Source organism: Rhynchophorus ferrugineus, unplaced genomic scaffold (genome assembly GCF_030347505.1).
Source record: "Rhynchophorus ferrugineus isolate W39M unplaced genomic scaffold, kcgeb_rfMv2 rfM7, whole genome shotgun sequence".
Lineage (NCBI taxonomy): Eukaryota > Metazoa > Arthropoda > Insecta > Coleoptera > Curculionidae > Rhynchophorus > Rhynchophorus ferrugineus.
The window spans coordinates 31,886,939-31,910,982 of record NW_027472586.1 but is presented as its reverse complement, the minus strand read 5'-3'; the positions used below and the strand labels follow the sequence as shown (position 1 = coordinate 31,910,982).

Genomic DNA, 24,044 nt, shown 5'->3' with positions numbered 1-24,044 from the left:
TTAGTGTCAAGAAATTATCTTTAAAATTTAATACGTTATATATTCTAATCGCTGTTTGATAATAATAGCTAGAAGCTTTAATGAGAATTGAACATTTTTAGTCACAAGTTAAATTTACGAAGGCATAAGTATTTGACAATTAACAAATTTGTCGATCATTTATGGCAGTTAAGCTACTGATGTTAGTGACTGACTTTATCGCAATTATTCTATTTTTAAAACAATCAATTTTTATAAATATATAGATTAATATTGATATCTAACTAAAAGGAAATTTTGAAAGCTTAATATAAACTAATACTAAATAAAGACACACTACAGTTTCTCTAAGGGTAAAACAACTAATTTAATCTATAAACAAAAATACCTTCACTTTCTAAAATGCCAATGATATGTTAGTTCAAATTGAAAACCACCCTTACCACTTAACTATAGGATACAAAAATCCCTTTCTTTTCTGCTTTTACAGTTTCTGATAAACCTCTTGAGATGCGGGAAAGAAAACAAGGTTGTATATATATATATATATATATATATATATATATATATATATATATATATATATATATATATCTATTTAATATATATACATTTAAAAGATATTAATTAACACGTCATGGGAAAAGGATTATGATTCAAATCGCAAGTACTTATTATTAACGAAAGGTGTAGATTGGCTAATGTAGATAGGAATTCTATGCTTTCAATAATACTTCAATTAATACAATAACTTCTTCAATGTTTCTTCAATTAATGCTCATTAAAATCTTTCTTCTCCATTCAATGCAACACTTTGTTCTCCAAACAATTCAATACTTTCTCTTAGCAATACTTCTCATTTTCAATAACACTCTTCCTCGGTGTTCATACAAATTACTGTCAGACTGTCTTCTCGTTGTGGATGTACAGTGTTTTATCGCTGAAGCTGCTCCCTCGGGTTCTTGGTGGTGGTGGACAAGGCTGATGAAATGCTTAAACTTAGATGAATACAATGTGTTAAAATTGCAAATTTAATTATAACAATTATGAAGAAATGCTTTATATTGATAAATCCTGCTCGCCATTTTGGGTCCCAACACTTTAAATTGAAAGCGTTTCAATTTATACCAGTAATAAAATAGGCAAAACAGATAAACACATTTGGTTTTAAATATTTTCCAAATTCTCTGAAAATGACGTTTGGAACTGTGAAATTTTTGTAGAAAATATTAGCTACACAAAATAATACCGAAGAGTAAGGTGAAAAGACAAAGAACATATAAAACTGATGATAATTGTTTCTTTTTTCGCGTTTAACAAGCGGGTGTACCGGCTCACAATGGCGGCCATCGATTACGCCACTGCAGCGTCACAATTCCAATCCGAGACAAGTGCAATTGAATTTATTGTGATAATGAATGTACGTAGTGCAATTTCGCGCCGCCTGTGTAGCTCTTTTGTCTTGCCGCTGTCGATGTTACGTCGCATTCTCCGCACTTAAATATTTTAATTAGTGACACAACTTAGTGGAGCGCTTGGGCGATAATTACGTGTTACGTTTCAGTGATACTCCAACACTGTGCGGCCAGGAAAATGCCGAATTTACATTTTAAACAAACCGTAAGATATAAGAGATCAATTTCCTATATAATCGTGACGACTAATTTGTCAAATTTGGTGTATTAGGTAGTTTGGTGTATTATAAACATCTGTCGAAGATTTATGCAAAAGAAGCGTTAATCTAGTAACTTTTGATGCGGTTTTGTTAAAACAATTACAAGCTATGCAACATGAGCCAGTTTCTTAGCAATTTTCTTAACGCCTGTTTGAAACGTAGGATTAAGGAAGGTTGCCTTGACATTAAATTATCTGCAAAATTTGAAAGCATATTTTTATTCGGTTTATAAATATCCTGACGAATAAGCTAGAAGGTGAAAACAAAGTAATAAATTGTAGATTTTAGCAAGACCTATAACTACTACAGTTCAGAATTCACATAAAATATTTATTTCCATACAGATGAGGATAATTATAACTGAGGAAACAATTAAGAATTTATGTTAAGATATTGCAAATTCATGAAAATTGATTAAGAACAACCCAAATAGATATTGATACTTAAATCAAAATACAAATGGGGCTTTTCAAAAACTGCGCTTCTTGATTTGGCCAAGAACAATTTCAAAGTACTGTTCCAACCAGTATAGAATCAGAGAAAGTCTTCTCTTCATCTGGTTACTTATATTATACAGAAAGACTTTATGGCCATGAATTTCCACTTCGGTATTGATATTGATGGTTCTCCTGCACCACCCATTGACTTCTTGTGCTTGAAATTATAGCAGACCCACTTTTCATCTTCAGTCACAATACGCCACGGAAAACTCTTCCTTTTTTTACCTGGCAAGCAGTGACACCGGGACGATGAAGCGTTTCGAAATGGAATTTCATACGGTACTCATTTTTCATCTTATTTGGTCGTTCTCATAGCCTGTAAACGTATGAAAACAGTTGATTCATTAACATTCATTAACACATGACAGCTAAACTGTCTGAAGGTTCTTTGAGAATTTGAGCTGAGTTTCCTGCATGTGTGCAATTATTGTCTTCTACTTTTTTGGGCCCTCCAGGATATTATTTATTAATGGCATCAAAATGGCCACTTTCAAGTCATTGAAACACTTTCACTAAACACCGACATAAAAAACAGATCGACTAGGTCTTCCTCTTTTTCCTACTACCTGTTACATTATAACTTTAACCCTAACCTATACTTCTCGTTGACCATATGAAAGTTCATATTATACATAGCGTTTGAACGACTTATATTAGACGTCGCATGAAATCTTTCTGAATATCTACTTTTCACTTCTTTAATTTGATCCTAAACTGTCTAAACTAAATTGTGTAAAAAAATCAAAAAAACTGTTTTTTTTTGTTACCTACAATACTATCATATAAACAACAGTAAATAAAAATCACAGCGACTATTTTTGTTACCACTTATACTAAAGGGTACCACTCTGTTACAGAATAAGGAAGCAGCATACATTTTCCTATGCTGGAAATAGAACTAATATGGAAAAAATTCCAGGATATCACGATTTTTTCTGGATACGTTTAAGATCCAATAGGATTTAAGAACCAACAGCACAATGACGTCTTGTCATCAAAAAGATGTCTAAAAGCTATCATATAAAGTATTGGTTTTTATCCATTCTATTCCTATCATTCAGGTCATTCCTCAGACCTTAAAGAAACCTACAAGAACGAGGTGGGTGGTTAAAGTTGCTGAAAAAAACTTTTTCCAAAATATTCTGGCAACTCCAGATAAATATTCAAAGAAGAGCCTCAGTGAGAAAAATAAAAGGTCTTAGTGTAACTTAGTGAATATATATTAGATAAAAAAAATGTATCGTTAATGATTTGAAAATTAAAGAGTATTTTTCAAGTTTATTATCTTTTATTTTAATGTAACAGTTCATTTAACATAGTTGCCGAAATTGTCAAGAAACGCGTCATCCTATAACAAAAAAGAAGCGACAGGAAGGAAGATCCATCACACCAAAAAAACTGATGATCAACTGAAACAAAGATTACGTCACAAAAGCTAAACAGCTCTTAGATTTTTTTTGCAGACCTGCGCTATTCGTTTATTAGAATATTGGAAGCACCAATAAAGATTTACTAGTGCTGCAGTAATATGCTGTAATCTGAATACTAATAAATTCAAACCGCAACCCTTTTAGAGTTTCCCGACCTCTTTCTGCGTGTTAAGACTTAATACTATAACCAGCGCTGATGAATATTTATAAGAAAACAACGAAAAAAACAACGCGGCCTCAACAGAAAACCTCCAAAATACAATATAGACATTCTACGGATTGGCATGGAATGTGGGCAGCGGCACAGGTAAAAAGTATTTTGCTTTTAAAAAAAGGCCCGCGGTATATTTCACTTAAAACTTGTCGCTTCTGATGATAACTAGGGCAGAGCGGAATGAAAAACGACTGAATTGTTTAGATCTAAAAATAGATTTGCGGTGTAAAAAAATGCCGGAGAACGGGCGAACGAAAATCATAAAATATGAGCAGGGAAATGGCGAACTTGAATGGCTTTTTTTCGTAATTTGATTTATTATCCGACAAATTTACTATATTACCGTGTTAAATTCTATAAACTTCGTTTTGCCAAATCTATACAGTAGTCTCTACATTCTATATATCATGCCTGAAGAATTTTTTTTTCTTCTTTCAACTTCAGCAACGTGCAACTTCCTTCAGTGGTTTCATGCAAGGCAGCTCTTTTATCTCTGCGTTTGATAAATATCATTTTTTACAAATATTTTTGATTAATATGGGAAAAGACGAATAGAACTAAATCTGGCAAATAGGTTATTAAATGCTACTAATGGGTGGTGAAAAAGCAATTTAGTTTTTTTATTATTATTGCACTTATAGCTGGATTAGCAATTACAATAAAAAAAGAACAAGTGAAAAAAATTTTTTCTTCCCAATACTTTTTATTAATCTCTTCGTCAAAAATCTGCTCATGGGTAATAAGTATTATTATATGATATAACCTAAATATATATAATATAACCATCCTGACATTTAGAAGATCACTTCAGTAAATGATCTGCTTACTGCAAATCTTATAATAGATACTATTCTAACTTATTTTAAAGTCTATCCTAACTTATTCTAAAGACGATTCTAACTTATCTTAGAGATTATTAAATCTCACTCTGTGTGTATTAATCAGCTCGTATGGTAATTTACGTTTGAGCTTACGCACTTTACTGTCATCGCGCACATTTAACTGTTTGGCGAGTGCATTTGGATGCACTAATAGTTTTTCACTGCATCGACGATAACTCGCAACACTTTATTTTGGAACCTCTGAAGGATATCTGTGTTAGATTTGCTAGTAGTACCCCAAAATTCAATACCATAGGTATAAATGGGCCTAAGTATTGACTTATATAGCAAAACCTAGTTTTTTTTCCATGTGAAACGTCTATCAAAATGCATTCCCGTTTTCCCAAACCGAGAAAGATTTGGGGATAGCAAACCTAATCGCCGCCGTTCGTTGATCAGCCCTTCTAGCACACCTCCCACCTCCATCAAATGCTTATTTTACAAGATGTCTATTCGGCCCATACTCTCTACGGATGTCTAACTAATGTCTACTACAAGTTACACCCAACCAGGTGAAATGGCTTCAAGTTCAAGCAAAAAGCAAATACAACGGAAAACTGACACTCCAAAAATCAAGCACATATCTCAATCATTCCACAAACAACAACTCATCTCAAGTTCTTCTGAAAACGCGTTTATTCGCGAGCTGGTCGATACGCTGGGAGCTTATCACCGCGTCACCGCTAACCTCCCCTTTTCTTTCGCGACATTTTTGAGACATTAATCATTATTTTTTTTTATTATATAAAACTATATTTTATAAACAAAACTGATGCTAATAATGAGTGGGGAAAAGTAATTCCGATTTTTTTATGTATTTTGAAATTTTTACCCTTAATGATTTAACAATCTGCCCAGTGGGAAATAATTATTTCTTATGATAACAATACATGACATGTAGAATATCACTTCATTAAGTGATTTTTTTCTGTAAAACTTCTTAACTAAAGTCTGCATGTGTCCAGTAATCAGATCCGATGGCTTCAAACGTTCCAGTCTACACATTTCACAAACACTTTGAACTACATTCCTTGTGAGTTCTAAAGGTTCTATCACTTCATTAGAGACGTATTATTGTAGTACGCAACGATAGCTACATTATACTTGCTAGCAGAACCCCATATTATTCCCGTTCCATATTGCCATATTACCACATAGGTCTAAGTATTGCTTTGTATAGTAATACCTTAATATCTACTGATATTATGGTATGGTATTAATTTCGTTGCCTTCAAGCTGGCTAATTCCTTGGCCACATTTTTGAAGCATTAATCAACATCATACGAAACATGCCAATAACGAACAGAATTTTCAGCTCTTGCGTAGTAGAAATTCAAACTTCTTCTAGCTTCCTACTACCATATCTCTCTAAGCCTCTGGTCTTTCTCCTTTCTGTCTTTACCAGCAAGTGTCTCTTAACCAGTCTTGTAACAGCAGTTATCAGACTTAGTTACCCCACCCATTAAGTTTTCCCCTTTTTATATACCCTTCTAATTATTTTATATCCTATTTCGTTACTACTTTCACTATTCTCGACATAATAACGAACAGAAATGAATGAGGTTTGAAAAAGAATCATCAGTTTCCTGAACGATGCCCTTAGTAACTGTAACATTTCCCTTTTACGTTATATCCTCCTTTTTTAGGTCACAATAACATCATAAAGCTTACAAATTAAAAAGGAACATATCGATTCTCATAATTCATAAATAAAACAGGTTTCAGTTATTCCTTCTGTTAAAGAAGTCGGGTTTCAATAACATACAGCAACGACAAAAAAAGCAATCTGAAGAGCAACGCCTATATATTTCATACGGATTTCTTAATGAAATCAGCACACATCTAATTCAACCGAAACGGAATGAATAGAAATCCAAACAAAATCTTTTTGTATTGGCGCACAATAAAAATAAGAGGAAGCAATAGAAAAATAAATCAAGGTAATACAAAAGAGAAATTTATTATTTTAAAGGAAAGGTTATTTATAACGAATTAAATAATGCTGCTTAAATATAGATTACCATTTTATTAAGGGTGATGGCTATATTTTTCAAATCACCTTTATTTAAGGTGGCGCAAAAGTCCTGCTACCAGTTTGATTGCGCTCCATCTTGGTTATGTGACGTTTACCTCAGTTTCGCTTTAACCATTGTGTTGTGTAGACGTCCATATTTTATTATGGATAAATATACACACTCGCCATAAGAACGAGCAGAAATAGTGATAATATTTATAAAAAAATAATAGTGGGATAATAGCCAATAGTAGTGGGACTTCTGCCACACCTTATATATACCGGGCATGGACAAAATAATATGAACATCTCACATATACACAATATTTATTTACTGATAAAGTGTTGATACCTCATTTGCTTTTAAACAGTAGTAATTCTTCGGGGAATAAATTCGTATGGAGTATCTGAATAGTTCCTAATGGAATTATGTTCCATTCCTGTACCAACATATTCGCTAATTGTTACAATAATATTGCAAATGGAAATCTACTCCTCACTCTCTCCTCCATACCTTCATAAATTCACCATACCGGTTTAATATGTTGAGGTATGGCTATTGTGTCCGAGAAGGATGTTTGATGATATTCTGATTCACTTTGACGTTCACAAAATAGTCAAATATAACAGGTCCCGGCCTGACACATAGGTGGCGCTACTAGAATTAAATCTATACGTTTTTTTAGTTAACCCTAACCCTCAAAAGATGCGTGTATAAATTTGACAGCTGTCGGATCCTTAGTTTGTCAATTATAGCATTTTGAGTGAAGCAACTTTTGTTATTGTGAAAAAATTGCTTGATGCCGAGCTTATGGACACTGCCCCAGGAAAATCAACCATCAAAGATTGATATGTTAAATTTAGAAGTGGTGAAATGAGCACCGAAGACGGTAAACGCAGTGGACACCCAAAAGAGGTTGTTACCGACGAAAACATTTGAAAAAGAATATGCTGCTTCACCAAGACAATGTACCGTGTCACAAGTCAGTAAAAGCGATGACAAAAATCCATGAATTGGGCTTCGAATTGCTTCCTCACCCACTGTATTCTCCAGATCTAGCCCCCAGCGACTATGTCCCGTTCTCAGATCTCAAAAGAATGCCCGGTGAGAAGAAATGTTTGTCGAATGAAGAGGTGAACGTCGAAACTGAGGCCTATTTTGAAGCAAAGGACAAATCGTATTGCAAATATGGTACCGAAACGTTTGAAGGTCGTTATAATCAGTGTATCACTCATGAAGGGAATTATGTTAAGAAATAAAAAAATAATAATTTTGCCAAAAAAAATGTGTTTTACTATGGTAGGTAGGAGACTTTTGAACTGACCTGTTATTTGTTTGTTGTTATTGTTAAATGTTATGTTTATTGAAAAAATAATAGAGACTGAGTTTTGTATAGCTTTCGCTATGTAATATATAGTCTGGCAAAAGCCTATAAAATATGCGGATGATAGCTTCTGCAAACTGCCAGTTAGTAAACTGCTTCTCAACCCCAAATGACGACCATATGGAATAATAAAAACTTATGAGCCTTCAACATCCCATGAAACAAATCAAAATCAATTTTTTCCACTCCCACACAGATTTTTTCTCGCCTAGCTGTGGAGCTGTGATTTCTGTCAAAATATTTTTTGAAGTAGCGAATATATAAGAGCCGCTGGAATGAAGTAATGCTAGCGGATTACTGTTGATTTAAGAACAGGTAATGCTTCAGATGTCACATTAGAAAACTCAAAAGACATGATTGATCATTTGTAGATCCAACTATTGAGGTATTTTTTCTAAATTTTCTTTAAAACTAAAATGTGTCATCTACAGGGGATAAAATATTATAAACACGATGCAATATAATGAAATGAAAGACAGACAATATAAAATTACCACGAAGAAGTGACATCAGAACTCAACACTGACTTAAATAATACTGTTTCGTCAAAAACAGTATGGCGAAAGCTCTATAAAGCTAATTATTATGAAAGGGCTGCGATTGCGAAACCACAAAACATTGGGGAGGTTTTGTAATAATCCAGGGGGCAATATCATAGTATTCAGCTGGTTCTCTCATTTAAGACACTGGCCTAATTACTCGACATCCTTAATGATGACGTTCTTACTATAGATAGTACATTGTGCCAAATACTAAGATGTTCCAAGATTATAATGCGCCCATACACAGCCAAAATGATTCACTCTTGGCTAGAGCCTCATCAACATATCATCAAGCATCTTCCGTGGCCTCACACCTCAACACAAGTGAACTGTTATGGCGAATTTTAGATCTGAGAGTGAAGAGTGGTATGGTATTTCCCTCTCCAACATCAATCAAGCAAATGGTCAAGCTTTCACATTATATTGTCTATCCCCTGTAATGTATATTAAAACAACTAGAGCTAATAATTATTTCTTAGTCATATTCGTTTTTCTCAAACTAAAATAAAAAAGGATTTGAAATTATATATGTTGAGCAGTGTAATTACAGAAACAAATTATCTATCCCATTTTTATGCTTAATTTAGGCTCTTCTTTACTTGATAGAAAACCCCTATTGAAAACCTGTTTCGAGAAAAAAACATACGACTTCCTTAACAAAATGGTATCGACAGAAAACCGTATAAAATCGTTTTTTCTTTCATCGAAAGCGGAAAACACGTCGCTGCCATAAAAAACAACTCCGAATAAAGGTTATCTATGAAGGAAACTCCCCCTTTCTGATGCTGTCGGAGTGTTTTATGGGCGTTTTTGTTATTTTCAATAGCGGATTACTTATACCGAGGAAAAGCAACAAGAATAAATATGTAATCTATTACCCGGTTCCGATGTCACCCTGTATTTCCTTCCCCGTTAAAGGGGTGAAGAAAAAACGATATATCATGGGCATCAAATTGGATTTTCAAAAATACGACGGTTGTTTGATAAGTAACATGTCAATTGAAAAGTCCCCGGCCTGACACATAGATGGCAGTAATAGAATTAAATCCATACATTTTTAAGTTAGCCCAAGCCCTCAAAAGATACGTGTATAAATTTGCAAGCTGTCGGATCATTAGTTTGTGAATTATAGCATTTTGAGTGAAGCAATTATTGTTATTGTGAAAAAAATTTAAAAAATTAATAAAAAGGAATTTCGCGTGTTGATAAAATATTGCTTTTTGAAGGGAAAAAATACAGTTGAAGCAAAAACATGGCTTGATGCCGAGTTTCCGAACACTGCCCTAGGAAAATCAACCATCAAGGATTGGTATGTTTAGACGTGGTGAAATGAGCACCGAAGACGGTGAACGCAGTGGACGTCCAAAAGAGGTTGTTACGGACGAAAATATTTAAAAAATCCACTAAATGATTTTGAATGACAGTAAATTGAAAATGAATGAAATATCACACACTCTAAAGATATCAACTGAACATGTACATCATACCATTCACGAATATTTGAGTATGAGAAAGCTGTGTGCAAAGTGGGTGCCGCGCTAGCTCACTTTTGACCAAAACCAACGATAAGTTGATGATTCGGAGCAGTGTTTGAAGATGATCAAGCGTAATAAACCCGAGTTTTTGGGTGGATGTGTGACAATGGATGAAACATGGCCCCATCATTTCACTCCGAAGTCCGATCGATGGTCATCCAAGTGGACTGCACACGATGAACCCGCAACAAAGCGTGGGAAAACGCAACAGTCGGCTGGCAAGGTTATGGCGTCTGTATTTTTGGATGCGCGTGGAATAATTTTCATTGACTACCTTGAAAAAGGAAGGACCATCAATGATGACTATTACATAGCGTTATCGGACTGTTTGAAGGACGAAATCGCCGAAAAACGGCCGCATTTGAAGAAAAAGAAAGTGCTGCTTCACCAAGATGGCAAAAATTCATGAATTGGGCTTCGAATTGCTTTCTCATCCACCGTATTCTCCAGATCTCACCCCCAGCGACTATTTCCCATTATGAAATCTCAAAAGATTGCTCGCTGGGAAGAAACTTTCGTCGAATGAAGAGGTGATAGACGAAACTTGAAGCAAAGTACTAATCCTACCACAAAAAGCGTATCGAAAAATTGGAGGGTCGCTATAATCAGTGTATCACGCTTGAGGGGAATTATGTTGAATAAAAAAAACTAATTTTGCTAAAAAAATGTATGTTAATGTGGTAGGTCGGAGACTTCAATTTACCTATTAGCCCAGCAATGATAGGAAAAATATCTGTACGCGTAAAATTTATTTTTTATCGTTAGTTCGAAACGTGTAACACATCACTCAATCAAGTATCTGGTCTCTTCGTCTGTTTGTTTACTTCAATTATTTCATTTTACCTATATTTCGACGGATTTCACCGGACATTGTTCGCTCACCTGGCAATCTTTAACCGACTTCGAAAAAGGAGGAAGTTCTATGTTCGGTTGTATATATTTTTTATTTAAATTCGCCAATTTCCCCGCCAATTATGGATCGTTTTCAAAATTCTTTTTTTATTCGAAAGAGTGCACTTCCGAGGGGGTACCATTGTAACCAAATCAGGATATGTCGGGGGAAGTGGGGAATCGACGGAAACTCACAAATTTCGAAAGGACATAAAAAGTTTTCACATATCTTTTATCTAAAATAATCAGATATTTGTTTATAATGTTGTTGCTGAGCTAATGTGATAAAAAATAGGAAGTAAATTAGTGTAAAAACCATTCGGTTAGCGTTTTAAACACAGACCTTGTGATATAAGACGTCGTAGACACAAAGTAGGCAACAGTTTATATTGCGTAACGATTAGAGCGTTATGCTCCCATGGGCAGATCGCAGCTTCAATTCTCAACGGGAACAACAACATTTTTTTGTTCTAGTTTGGTTGGAAAATTTGTCAGGTTACCTAGACTAGGTAGCGGACCACGGGGCCTGAAGCGTTTCTTGTTTTCAATCATTGTTTCTTCATTCCCATTTTTCCTCATACGGGTTGCACTTTTAATTGGTCAATCCATTGTAATACTTAATAAAATAACTGCATAATTTAATTGAACCGACTTCAAAAAATGAATAACGAATTCACCAAAAATTAAGAAATAATAAAACTTAGATTTTTAATAAAATAACCAATAAAGATTTACAGTAAATGGTTTTATTAATAGTAACAGTATTAGGAGTACGCCAGCTTGGTGGCGCAATGGTAAAGGCGATAGGACGGTCCTCCTACTGTTGCGATAGCCGCGGGTTCAAATCCTGCTAGGGTATGGTCGTAAATTTATGTTTGTGATTGTTTAAAATGTGTGCCTGTTCTAGCCAAGAGTGTAAAATCCGACAAGGAAAATGATCCCAGTCACGCCAGTAACCAGGCTGGGTAAGACCGAATATCTTCTGGGGGAAGTTTCGGAGCCCACGTTAAACTATAAGTTCAGTCTAGATAAACCCATAGTTGGTAAAAGGAGACTTTAAAATATATTTAAAAAAAGTATTAGGAGTACAGTACTAGTGATTATGTAAAAATATTTTTAACAAAAAAATTGAACCGCCTTCAAAAAAAATTAATTAGCTACACACTAAAAATTAAAAAGTAATCAAATTAAGATTTTTAACACAAAAAAAAACATTTTAAAATAAAATATATACATAATAATCGTTGTAATAACTAAATAAAAATAAACAAAAAACTTATTTAACAAAATCTACTACCTGTATGTTATATTTTCCTATTTACACACAATTTAGCTTAATACCTACCTAAACCTATTTATCTATTTACAATATTATTTTAACTACTACCAACTGATCAGTTTGAAGTTGGTGTCGAGCCCAAACAATACAAAAATAATAATAAAATTTTGTGACATATACGCAAAATTAATTCACGAACAAAACAAATTGAATTTATCGCTCGGTTCCAAGTTTTTATCATGGGTATCTTACTTTAAGAGTATTTTACTTTACAGCTTTCTAAAACCACTCTGTGGACTTTTTTTATGTCGAGTAACTGATGATTTTGAACATTGTTATCCAGAGTGTAAAGAAATATCATTTAGTTGTGCTGTATTTAATCGATCGCATCATTCAATATTAATATATTTCTCTGTTACAAAGTCTCCATAATGCTTATTGTATTAATATTTGTCTCCAACGACATTTATATCTTAAATAAAATAATTTCTCAATGTCAAACAAGAAGAAGTACCTATTCGAACTTGAGGAAAATACAAACAGGGGTGTTCCAGGGAAGTGTATCAGCACATTGTTGCTACATATGCAGATGACACTGCAATCCTAACGATGAAAATAGCAACACTGAATCAACCGAAATATAACGCATCAAAATGAATAAAAATAAAGCAGTGCAGAACAACAGAATCAAGGTCCAGCCAGCCTATATAAATTAGCAAGTAGGACTACTTATAGTACAGAAATACAACCAAATATCTTAGCATGACACTGGACGTTACACTCAGGTAGAAGCCAGAGGTTAATAAATAATACCAAGAACTCTACCATCAATATATAATAAGCTTTTGTTTTACCAACAAGCCTTGAAACGATTGTGGACTTGTGCTCCACGCCGGCGTTGTACCAGCCAAAGGAATATAAAATAAAGAATATATTAAATAAAGATTCCAAAATAAGTTGTTGCGAACTATTGTTGATGCTCCACGGTACATTCGTAACGACAATCTGCATAAGGTTGCCTATCGTTACATCAATGTTGAGGTTCTCCAGCTCCTAGATAATTATACTCAGAAGATTAAAGAGAGTAAAACCATTTGATCTTGTTCAGTGAAGTTATAAGTAAAACTCATAGCACATTAGAATCAGCGACATAGATGTTAAGCCCAAATTGTCCATCGTAAAAGAATTTGTATCCATTGTTTTAAAAGTAGTAAAATTTATTATTCTTACTTTTAGAGCTTCAAAATAAAGCTCGAATAACAAAATTTACCTTGTTCTGGTCAGTTATTAATGTCTTTAACTAAATCTAACAACATTAAATATTAACAAAACAAAAATCCTGTAGCAAATTTGGTAAAAAAAATACAAATTTCCTTGCAGAAAACAACAAATATTATAATGGTCTAGCCTTAAATATTTGATAACATGTTTTTTAACAAAATTAAGTATTATCTTAATTAACAGGATTTTCCTTTTTGTTTATTTGTGAGTGTTATTAGATATTTCAGTTAGTTGAATAAACAACAGTCATGCATCAAATTTTAACTTAGTCTTCTATTTTATACCATCCGTTGCTTTTATGCTAAAAATTCAACTACAGTAGTGATTTTATATAATTAACTTAACACAAACTGAAAAAGCCTGTGGATTCATTAACTGACTTCATAAACTTGGTTTTTTATTCTAAATAGGAAACTGCATTAACTCGAAAATAATTGTGAGCTACGCGTTACCGAATAACAAAATAATCATTTTGTTGAAGATTGTTTGGGCATTGTTATAATAGAATTTTGGCGAATAAAACTGCTGTAAATAAGCCGTAGAAACATGCTAGGCAACTGTTTCTATGGTGTAATAGTTAGAATGTTAAGCTCACACGCGGAGGTCGCGTTATTAGTTTTTCTATTTTGGTTGGAACATCGTCAAGTCACCTAGATTAGGTAACGGGTCCCTGTGCCTAAAATATTCCTTATTTTCTTTGATTGTCTTTTTATTCCCATTTTTCCTCATACGGGCTGCACTTTTACTTGGACTATCCATTGTAATACTTAATAAAATAACTGCGTAATTTATTGAGTAAATATCTAACATTAATAAGAGAAAAATAAAGTATTTTTACAAAAAAAAATTGAACCGACTTCAAAAAATAAATAAGAAACTCACTTAAATGTAAAAAATAATCAAACTTAGAGTTTTAACACAAAAAAATGTTTTAAAATAAAATATGTACGTAATAATCGTTGTAATAACTAAATAAAAATCAGTTTGAAGTCGGTGCCGAGCCCTCAAATAATACAAAAATAATAATATAATTTTATGTTATGAACACAAAATTAAAAAGGAACAAAACAAATCCAATTTAATATAACTGTTTGAGCACGGCACCGACTTCAAATCGATTTTATTTAGTTATAACAACGATTATTATGTACATATTTTATTTTAAAACGTTTTTTTTTGTGTTAAAAGTCTAAATTAGATTATATTTTACAATTTATTGAGTTCCTTATTCATTTCTTGACGTCGGTTTAATTTTTTTTTAAATATGTTATATTATTTCTATTTTACATCTTTCATTTTGTATATATTATTACATTATTCATTTCATAAACTCGTCTTTGTGCACTAATTTACGCAAAGAAGATTAGAACATTAGTTTGAACATTGTTTTCTATCCTTAACAAGTCAACAGTATTAAAAATAAACTTATATGTTGTCCTTACCTTAATAATATCCTCCTCTGAAAAAATACAACTGTATAAAAAGGTCTTCTACGATCTAAAAACTTCCTTATAAAAACTGCCACGCAATATAAAATTTCACTCGGCAATCTCACTCGATGTCGAACGTGTAATAACTAGAATTCGTTAGTACGTAACTAAACCGCAACTTTAACGAAAACCGAAACCGGCCAGCTTTTGTTCCATTATTAAGCTCAGTATTCCACAGGGAAATCACGGCGAAGGTGATCGATGGCGGGATACGCGCTTCACTTCCAATACCATCCTTCGAAATCTGAAAAGATAAAAAAAAACGTTAGCAAGGTACCACATGTTCGAGAAAGCATAGAAGGTCAATTGTCCCCGGCCCGACACATAGATGGCGCTACTAGAATTAAATCCATATGCTTTTTTAGTTATTTTTCTTATTATGCTTTTTTAATTAATTACTTATAATATATATTATACAATTAATTTATCATTACTTTGTGAAGTATAGCACTTTGAGCGAAGAAACTTTTGTAATTGTGGAAAAAATAGAGAAAAAGGAATTTCGCGTGTTGATAAAATATTAATTTTTGAAGGGAAGAAAACAGTTGAAGCAAAAAGCAAAAACTTGGCTTGATGCCGAGTTTCCGGACACTGTCCCACGAAAATCAACATCAAGAATTGGTATGCTAAGTTTAGACGTGGTGAAATGAACGCTGTGGACGCCCAAAAGAGGTTGTTACCGACGAAAACATTTTAAAAATCCACAAAATGATTTTGAATGACCGTAAATTGAAATTGAATGAAATAGCAGACACTCTAAAGATATTAACTGAACGTGTACATTATATCATTCACGAATATTTGGGTATGAGAAAGCTCTGTGCAAAGTGGGTGCCACGCGTAATAAACCCGAATTTTTTGCATCCATATGTGACAATGGATGAACCATGGCTCCATCATTTCACTCGAAAATACAATCGACAGTCATCCGATTGTACTGCATATGACGAACCTACTCCAAAGCATGGGAAAACGTAACAGTCGGCTGGCAAGGTTATAGTGTCTGTATTTTGGTATGCGCATGGAAAAATTTTCATTGACTGCCTTGAAAAAGGAAGAACCATCAACAACGACTATTAAATAGCGTTATTGGAATGTTTTAAGGACTAAATCGCCGAAAAACGGCCGCATGAAAAAGAAAGTGCTTCTGCACCAAGACAATGCACCGTGTTACAAGTCAGTCAAAACGATGGCAAATACCCTTGAATTGGGCTTCGATTTGCTTCCTCATCCATCGTATACTCCATATTTGGCCCCCAGCGACTATTTCCTGTTCTCAGATCTCAAAATAATGCTCGCTGGGAAGAAATTTTCGTCGAATGAAGAGGTGATCGCCGAAACTGAGGCCTCTTTTGAAGCAAAGTGTAAATCGTACTACAAAAATTGTATCTAAAAGATACTTAAGATCTTAAAAAGACTCAAACCAGCATAACGACACCTAATGACACGACGAGTTGCACTATGAAAACGTAAACTTACCACCAGACAAATGAAGCAATAAAATTTTTAATTTTATTAACCAACTTCAAAAAAGGAGAAGGTTCTTTCTATCTGATTTCTCCGTCAATTGTGGGCCGACTTTCAAAATTATTTTTTATTGCACAAGTGTACGATTGAAAGAGTGCACTTCCGAGGTGGTTCCATTGGAACCAAATCAAGAATTTCTGAGGCGGGGGGGTTCAATCGTACAATGTCTCCTCTATATTTATTGTCTATAATAATCAGATATTTGTGCAAGTCGGTGCCGAACCCAAACAATATAAAAATAATAGTATAATTTTGTAAATATAAACAAGTAAATTACCAATAAAACAAATCTAAATTAATATAACTGCTTGGGTTCGGTACCAACTTCAGTAGTAGCTAGTTGGTAGTAGTTAAAATAATATTGTAAACAGATAAATAGATTTAGGAAGGTATTAAGCTAAATTGTGTGTGTATATTAAAATATAAAATAAGTGTAGTAGATAAGTTAAATAAGGTTTTTGTTTATTTTTATTTAATTATTGTAGTAGTTATTTAGTAGTTGGTAGTAGTTAAAACAATATTGTAAATAGATAAATAGATTTAGGAAGGTATTAAGCTAAATTGTGTGTGTATATTAAAATATAAAATAAGTGTAGTAGATAGGTTAAAAAAGGTTTTTGTTTATTTTTATTTAGTTATTATAACGATTATTAAGTACATATTTTAGTTTAAAATGTTTTTTTTTGCGTTAAAAATTTCAGTTTGACTACTTTTTAATTTTTAGTGTGTTCCTTATTACTTTTTTGAAGTCGGTTCAATTTTTTTGTTAAAAATATACTTTACATAACCACTAATACTGTACTCCTGATACTGTTACTATTAATAAAACAATTTACTGTAAATCTTTTCCAATTATTTCCTTTTATTCCGACACAAAATTTTAATTAAATTGGTTTCTCACATTTATTTTCTGAGCAAAACATGCTGACAGTTATACTAACTAATATGATATATCCTATATAATTATAAGTAATATTAATTATACCGTATAGACAGGTAAAATGCTCGTACATTGATATAATACGGATTATATTTAACTGAACTAGAGTTTTGTGTCGTATATTATTGCACGAAAAAATGCGAAACCGACTAGAAATTAATTATTAGAAAATAGACCGACTAAAATATATATAATAAAGATTAATTGGATTTTTTAAAAGTACTTTTCCACTAGTTGACTTGATAAACCTGTGTCTAAGTAGGACAAACTAGAACGAAATCGAATACAACTGCATTTTACAATATTACAATCGTTATATATATTTCATGTTGGTTGGTTTCATTTCACAAAGATATATGTATCATTTTAAGTCATATATTTATAAGATATTCTAAATAATTTTAGATTTGTAAGATTTAAAAACATATAGACAAAATAACATGTCTGAAGAATATGGCAATGATTCTACATCGATTTCAATATATGAACACTGGTTTCAACCTTTCAAAAGCGGTAATTTTGACACCGAAGATAAAGAGTATTCTGGACGGCCAAAAAATTTGAAGACGAAGATTACTCGATGATGATCCATGTCAGACACAAGTAGAATATGAAGAATTGTTGGGAGGAACACAAGAAACTATTTCCAATGGCTTTAAGAACGTGGGAGTGATCCAAAACTTGAATATTTTGTGCCGTATAATTGAAGTCAAGATACATTGAAAGGCGTTTGGCCATGTCAACGGTAAAATCAAAAAAGTTTTTCGCATCGTATTGTTACTGGTGATGAAAAGTGGATCCATTACGATAATCTAGTGTAAAAAAAGTCATGGAAACACATGACTATGCATGAACATCAGCGGCTCGGCCGAATGCTGCTAAAACCTAATGACACCATCAATGGTGATCGCTATTGACTACAACTGATGCGTTTGTGTCGAGCACTGCGTGAAAAAATGAACGGAATACGAGCAAAGACACAACAATATAATTTTGCAACTTAACAACACTCGACCACATGGTTTCTACACTCTTGTGAGTCGTGATCTGTCTGAAAAACGCTTCATGAAATAAATATCATTTTAAGTCATATATTTATAAGATATTCTAAACTAATTTTAGATTTCTAAGACATAAAAACATATAGACAAAATAACATGAACACCATGCAATACAGTACATCTTCTTGCATGTTGACAACACTGCTTCTCCGTCAAATGTAACGCATATGTATTTCCCAATTTTCGTGATAAGTTGTGTCCATATGTCCCACAAAGTTTACTTTCATGGAAGGATTGCAAAATCCTCAATAACGAAAGCTAACGCTAAGCTCAAAAGACGTGGTACAACGATCATAAAACCCAATCTGTAGGTGAATGGAAGAATGTGGTATTTGGCGATTGAAATCATTAAGATGGTGTTCTCATTCACATCACTGGTTGGACTACTGCGAATCAATCTCGACATCCTCAGTGACGGAGTTCTTACTATAACCAGCATATTGCTGTCAAACACTGCCTATTCTGGATGGAAGATGGTAGTGCGTCTATAGCGACAGGAGCATCAGAATATCATCAAACAGCTTTACTGTTCAACACAATCGTCAGACCTCAATACAGTAATAACGTAGATAGTTTTTATTATAAGATATCTATTATATGCTAATAGCTAATAGCTTAATAATATGCTGATAGCTTAATAGTAAACAAACAATAATAAAATAAAGGGGTAACAAAACTATACAGCAACCACCACCATCGCAATTGTCGCAATCATTTTCCCTTGTTTTAACTAATACAGCTAAGAAAACTTAACAAAACTATCAACATATAACAATAACAACATTTAATCTGGGAAAAAAGATATTAGTTAAACAAACGCAATTTTTACTATTACATAATTATTAGTGTAATTATCAATAAGAAATAAGGTCAGTATTGATAAATTTCATGATGTTTAATAAAGTTGATGGTCTACTATATTATTTGTTTATAAATTGAGCTCTGTCAGAGATTACTTATCATACACGCAATGCATATGTATTAATGTTCTTCTAATTAACCTTTTTTATATCATTATTAAATATAGTTATTTTACGCATATTATCAACTCTCACAAGAATATAACCGGGTTCAATTTGAATCTGTTAGTTCATTGCTCATTTCAAATCCTTTAAAGCTGATTCGACGTATATTTTAACAATGGAAAAAATTGAACATCGTACACTGATTAAATACTCCGCAAACAAAGGCTTGAAAGCTACGGAAATTCATATTGAAATGGTAAATATGATAGGTAAATATGCGCCCTCGAAAACAATGGTTATTAAGTAGGTTAGTTCATTGAAATTGGTCAAATAAGTCTCGATCCACATGAAGGATGTCTAAAGACTGCATCAGTATCAGGAATCGCTATAGAAATACTGTTCGGTATGGGAAGAAGCTTCAAATACTTTACTAGGCCATAGTTGGAATTATTCTTAAGTCAACTTTATGGCTGTCAAACACAAAAATAATTTTGTGTGACACTTTATTTGTTATTTAATATCCGACGTGCTTCTTCATTACTATAGATGAGACATGAGTTTACTAATACAAGAAAATAGGAAGCAAGTAAAAGAGTTGTTACTGTTTATCATTCAAAAAGAATGTTGATCACAAAATATCTTCGAATAGGTTAAAACAATAAATAGTTAATATTGTATTCTTTTAGATGAACTGGATATTAAAATACATCAAAAGACTAATATTATTGAACCAGCATATAATATAATGTTTGAAAATCCATGTTATATCGCTTACTGAGCTTCCTCTAAAGCCTGATTCTTCTTACATCTCAAAAAGCATTTTCGCCAAGAACGATTTTCATAAAACCAAGAAAAAAGTAACTTATTTCGAGGATATTTTGAAGAACATAGAGAAAACATTCCCATAAGTCAGAGGATAGTTAGAATAAGTACATTGATATAGAAGGAAACAACACTAAAAGTCATTCTTACAACCATAAATATATTTTTTAATGATATTTAATATATATTTTGAATATCCGAGATATTATTGAAGACCTGGATCATTTCTTGAACTTTCTGATATACTGCTTTAACGTCATTTATCAAATTTAACGTACTCTCTGGCCTATTAATCTTTGGTAAATTCATGAAGTATGCTGACTAAAGTGAACATCATGAAAAGAATCTAAAAATCGAAAAATCTTCTAGTTTTACCTAGTACGACTGCGGTAAAAATCAAACAAAAAGTAACTAAATTAAGTAATTTGAAGGTTGTGTTACTAAATATTTTTAACATGTCATGTGATAACTTTGTTATCTAAACTCGTTGTTTCACAAAAAATCAATGATTTCAGTATAAATAATGATATATTCTGTTGTATTAGCTTTGGTACATTGAATATATTTGAAACACTTTTACTGATATTCAAAAATAACTTTTCATGCTGGCATTTGTTGATTTCTGGCAAATGTTTTTCTTACTTTTGGTACTTCAGATACTGATCATGTTCAAGTACGACAAAATCGAAATATAACAATTTTAGTGTCGTTTTCTTTTATATGTTTTAAAGGAGTGTTTCATCTAGTTACTTCGCGATTTATTTGTGCCAAATTTTACATAATTACTGTAACAATAACAATATCTATTTCAATCCGCTTGGTTGGCGCAGTGGCAGAGGCGACGAGACGGTCCTCCTGCTGTGGCAATAATGGTTTTTGCCGGTTGATGCGCTTATGAACTGTTGTAACAATAACATGAACATCACAAAGTAATCTAAACTAATAGCGTTTGAAATTGTAAACCCAAAGTTAAAAGATTAGACTATAACCAATATAAAAACAATGACTAAAACCGTCGATTCTAAGAAATCAGCGATTGGCGGTGCAGTAGCCTTTGTGGTCATAACACAAGAGTAACACTATGTTTTAAAAACAAAAGATAATTGATAATAAACTAGAAATCTTGTTGATTATTTTATAAGCAAGGTCATAAAAATAATAAATTCCAGTAGCAAACCGTTTATTCAAAGATTTTTAAAGCATTTTGTTATATCAACTAAAATCTATAATATTAGCGATGAAATAAACCAAAACTGAAAGCAATTGAGCGATAGATAACACAACGATAACACACTGACTGCTATAAACCACTATTCTTGGTATTTTTAAAAATAGTACGTATAATTTTGAAGATCTACAACTTCGAGACAAATGTTTGAATCGCTTAATCGTTAATATGTAACAGCTTAAAAAATGTTAGAAACTGAACAACTGAAAGTTAATATTTCAATTCTGAATATGGCTACATTGAGTCCGTTTGTACTCAGAAGACATTAAAAACAAACATCAATCTCCCAGTGTTTGAGCAACTGTCTACTATGCAACCCTCTTCATATTATGATATTTAAATACAAAAAGCTTTTCCGTAAGCTTCTTTTTACTACAAACCTTGTGCTGGCAATAAGGAACACAACAAAAAAATACTGTTTAATATGGCCTCCGAACCACGGTCCACGGCATTAAGCCTACCGACTAGCGAGTGACCAACTTAGAAATAATCCCAGAAAACATCCGCTCTTACCCAGCCTGGTTACTGGCGTGACTGAGATCATTTTCCTTATCGGATTTTATACTTTTGCCTAAGGACAATCACAAATATTAAACAATCACAAACATGAATTTACGACCATGTCATAGCAGGATTCGAATCCGCGACTGCAGCATCAGCAGGAGGACTGTCCTGTCGCCTTTATCACTACGCCAGCCATATGTTATTTAGTCGAATTGTGAAGAAGAAAAATTTCAGTGCGTTGAAAATATCTGAGCTTGTACCGAGTAAATCGCATTTGCGGGAAATTTTACTGTTTTACTTTCGTCGAATGCTGTCTGAAGCTTATGGTAATGATTCTACAACGATTTTAATATGTGAATGCTGGTTTCAACGTTTTAAAAGCTGTAATTTTGAAGAATGTGTAGAATTGTTGGGAGTGACACAAGAAACTATTTCCAATGGCCTTAAGAACGAGTGATGGAGTGATCGAAAACTTGAATATTTTTTGCCGCATAATTGAAGTCAAGGTACATTGAAAGGCGTTTGGTCATGGACGAAAAGCTGTTTTTAGCATGGTCTAATGTGAAAAATATCATGGAAACCCATGACTATGTACGAACGTCAGCGGCCAGGCCGAATATGCATGGCTGTATTTGGTGGGATCAGCTTTGCGCGGAACGCTGCTAAAACCTAATAATACCATCAATGGCGATCGCTACTGACTATAACTGATGCGATTGAGTCGAGCACGCCGTGAAAAAATGAACGGAATACGAGCAAAGACACAACAATATTATTCTTCAGTTTGACAACGCTCGACCACATGGTTTCTACACTCTTATGAGTCGGGACCTGTCTGAAAAACGATTCATTCCTTGTGAAGATAGCAAAAATGGGCCGATTGGTGTGTAGCTTCGAAAGATATATGGTTCTTTCGAGATGGAATCCGTAAATTGCCAGAAAGATGGGAAAAAATAGCAGCCATCGTTGGACAATATTTTGACTAAAAAATATTTTTAACAAAAAAATTGAACCTACTTAAAAAATAAATAAAAATAAATAAGGAAGTCACTAAAAGTTAAAAAATAATCAAACTTATTTTTTCAGCACAAGAAACATTTTAAAATAAAATATGTACATAATAATCGTTGCAATAACTAAAGAAAAATAAATAAAAACCTTATTTAACCTATCTACTATATGTATTTTATATTCTACTATATACACACAATTTAGCTTAATACCTACCTAAACCTATTTATCTATTTACAATATTATTTTAACTACTACTAACTGATGACTTTGAAGTTAGTGCCGAGCAACATATTAGATTTGTTTTGTTCATAATGTTATTTTAAGAACCCAACCGAGCCTAAAGAGTTATATCAATTTATAAATGTTCTGTTGGTAATTTAATTTTTTGCATACGTTCCAAAACTATATTATTATTTTTGTATTGTTTAGGCTCGGCACCGACTTCAAAGTTGTAGTAGTTAGTAGTTAAAATAATATTGTATATAGATAAATAGATTTAGGTAGGTATTAAGCTAAATTGTAATTATTTTTTGGGAAGTTTTGATTATTTTTAAACTTTTAGTGCGTTCCTTATTCAATTTTCAAAGTCGGTTTAATTTTTTTGTTAAACATATTTAATTTTTCTCTGTTTAGTATTAGATATTTACTCAATAAATAACTGAGTTATTTTATTAAGTATTACAATGGAGAGCCCAAGTAATAATACAGCCGGTATGAGAAAATATAGGAATAAAGAAACAATGATTGAGAATAAATAGCGCTTCAAGCCCCGGGGTCCGCTACCGAGCCTAGGTGATTAGACAAATGTTCTAACTAAACTAGAAAAAAATTACTTTCCGCACTGGGAATCTAACCCGTGACCTTCGATTGGAAACCAAACCCTTTAA

The 24,044-nt window shown here is 32.8% G+C and overlaps 1 protein-coding gene across 2 annotated transcripts in view; it reads right to left on the bottom strand.

Annotated features, from left to right (window-relative positions):
- Positions 1 to 24,044, bottom strand: part of EcR (Ecdysone receptor) — a 604,745-nt gene that overhangs the window by 524,791 nt on the left and 55,910 nt on the right. For both annotated transcript variants that reach the window (XR_013006503.1, XM_076409505.1), the window contains exon 2: positions 15,049 to 15,340. The gene's annotated coding sequence lies outside the window, so the exon portion shown is untranslated. The remainder of the gene's footprint in view (positions 1 to 15,048; positions 15,341 to 24,044) is intronic.